This window comes from Arachis ipaensis, chromosome B3, assembly GCF_059453495.1.
Source record: "Arachis ipaensis isolate K30076 ecotype BB chromosome B3, ASM5945349v1, whole genome shotgun sequence".
Lineage (NCBI taxonomy): Eukaryota > Viridiplantae > Streptophyta > Magnoliopsida > Fabales > Fabaceae > Arachis > Arachis ipaensis.
The window spans coordinates 118939291-118942079 of record NC_142438.1 but is presented as its reverse complement, the minus strand read 5'-3'; the positions used below and the strand labels follow the sequence as shown (position 1 = coordinate 118942079).

The window sequence follows — 2789 nt, the reverse complement described above, 5'->3', positions numbered from 1 at the left end:
CCAACACCAAACTTTAGAGTTTGAATGTGGGGGTTCAACACCAAACTTAAAGTTTAGTTGTGGCCTCCCAACACCAAACTTAGAGTTTGACTGTGGGGGCTCTGTTTGTCTCTGTATTGAGAGAAGCTCTTCATGCTTTCTCTCCATGGTTACAGAGGGATATCCTTGAGCTTTAAACACAAGGGAGTCTTCATTCACTTGAATGATCAATTCTCCTCTGTCAACATCAATTACAGCTTTTGCTGTGGCTAGGAAGGGTCTACCAAGGATGATGGATTCATCCATACACTTCTCAGTCTCTAGGATTATGAAATCAGCAGGGATGTAGTGGCCTTCAACCTTTACCAAGACATCCTCTACAAGTCTATAAGCATGTTTCTTTGAATTGTCTGCCATCTCCAGTGAGATTCTTGCAGCTTGTACCTCAATGATCCTTAGCCTCTCCATTACAGAGAGAGGCATGAGGTTTATACTTGACCCTAGGTCACACAAAGTCTTCTCAAAGGTCATGGTGCCTATGGTACAAGGTATTGAGAACTTCCCAAGTTCTTGTCTCTTTTGAGGTAATCTCTGCCTAGTCAAGTCATCCAGTTCTTTGGTGAGCAAGGGAGGTTCATCCTCCCAAGTCTCATTACCAAATAACTTGGCACTTAGTTTCATGATTGCTCTAAGGTACTTAGCAACTTGTTATTCAGTAATATCTTCATCCTCTTCAGAGGAAGAATACTCATCAGAGCTCATGAATGGTAGAAGTAAAATCAATGGAATCTCAATGGTCTCTGTATGAGCCTCAGATTCCCATGGTTCCTTATTAGGGAACTCCATGGAGGCCAGTGGACGTCCATCGAGGTCTTCCTCAGTGGAGATCACTGCCTCTTCCTCCTCTCCAGGTTCGGCCGTGTGGGTCATGTTAATGGCCTTGCACTCTCCTTTTGGATTCTCTTCTGTATTGCTTGGACGAGTACTGGGAGGGAGTTCAGTAACTTTCTTACTCAGCTGACCCACTTGTGCCTCCAAATTTCTAATGGAGGACCTTGTTTTAGTCAAGAAACTTTGAGGGGTTTTGATTAGATCAGAGACTATGGTTGCTAAGTCAGAATGGCTCTCAGAATTCTCCGTCTGTTGCTGAAAAGATGATGGAAAAGGCTTGCTATTGCTAAACCTATTTCTTCTACCATTATTATTGTTGAAACCTTGTTGAGGTATCTGTTGATCCTTCCATGAGAGATTTGGATGATTTTTCCATGAAGGATTATAGGTGTTTCCATAGGGTTCTCCCATGTAATTCACCCCTTCCATTGCAGGGTTCTCAGGGTCATAAGCTTCTTCTTCAGAGGAAGCTTCCTTAGTACTGACTGATGCAGCTTGTATTCCAGACAGACTCTGAGAAATTATATTGACTTGCTGAGTCAATATTTTGTTCTAAGCCAATATGGCATTCAGAGTATCAATCTCAAGAACTCCTTTCTTCTGACTTGTCCCATTATTCACAGGGTTCCTTTCAGAAGTGTACATGAATTGGTTATTTGCAACCATTTCAATGAGTTCCTGAGTTTCTGCAGGTGTCTTCTTCAGATGAAGAGATCCTCCAGCAAAGCTCTCCAATGACATCTTGGACAGTTCAGACAGACCATCATAGAAGATACCTATGATGCTCCATTCTGAAAGCATGTCAGAAGGACACCTTCTGATCAATTGCTTGTATCTTTCCCAAGCTTCATAGAGGGATTCACCTTCCTTCTGCCTGAAGGTTTGGACTTCCACTCTAAGCTTACTCAATTTTTGAGGTGGAAAGAACTTTGCCAAGAAGGCATTAACTAGCTTTTCCTAAGAGTTCAGGCTTTCTTTAGGTTGTAAGTCCAACCATGTCCTAGCTCTGTCTCTTACAGTAAAAGGGAAGAGCATAAGTCTGTAGACCTCAGGATCAACCCCATTGGTCTTGACAGTGTCACAGATTTGCAAGAATTCAGCTAAGAACTGATAAGGATCTTCTAATGGAAGTCCATGAAACTTGCAATTATGTTGCATTAGAGAAACTAATTGAGGCTTAAGCTCAAAGTTGTTTGCTCCAATGGCAGGAATTGAGATGCTTCTCCCATAGAATTCATTCTTAAAAATTTTGAAAAATAAAAAGAAAAGTACATAATCTAAGCAACAAGATGAACCGTCAGTTGTCCAAACTCGAACAATCCCTGGCAACGGCGCCAAAAACTTAGTGCACGAAATTGTGATAATTAATGGCGCCAACAACTTGGTACGCACAATTGTAATCTCAACTCTTCATCACAACTCCGCACAACTAACCAGCAAGTGCACTGGGTCGTCCAAGTAATAAACCTTATGCGAGTAAGGGTCGATCCCACGGAGATTGTCGACTTGAAGCAAGCTATGGTCATCTTGTAAATCTCAGTCTGGTGGATTCAAATGGTTATGGGGGATTGATAATTAAAAGATGAATAAAACATAAAATAAAGATAGAGATACTTATGTAATTCATTGGTGAGAATTTCAGATAAGCGTATGAAGATGCTTTGTTCCTCCTGAACCTCTGCTTTCCCATTGCCTTCTTCCAATCATTCATACTCCCTTCCATGGCAAGCTTTATGTTGGGCATCACCGTTGTCAATGGCTACTTTCCGTCCTCTCAGTGAAAATGTTCTACGCACGCTGTCACCGCACGGCTAATCATCTGTCGGTTCTCGATCATGTTGGAATAGGATCCATTGATCATTTTGCGTCTGTCACACGCCCAACACTCGCGAGTTTTAAGCTCGTCACAGCCATCCCTT

General features: G+C 42.1%; 1 non-coding gene across 1 annotated transcript; it reads left to right on the top strand.

The window, feature by feature from the left end:
• Positions 1-1665: 1665 nt before the first annotated feature.
• LOC148572222 (small nucleolar RNA R71) lies at positions 1666-1773 on the top strand. The gene has a single exon (XR_015908938.1). It is a non-coding gene; the product is annotated as a small nucleolar RNA R71 (small nucleolar RNA).
• The last annotated feature ends 1016 nt before the right edge of the window (positions 1774-2789 follow it).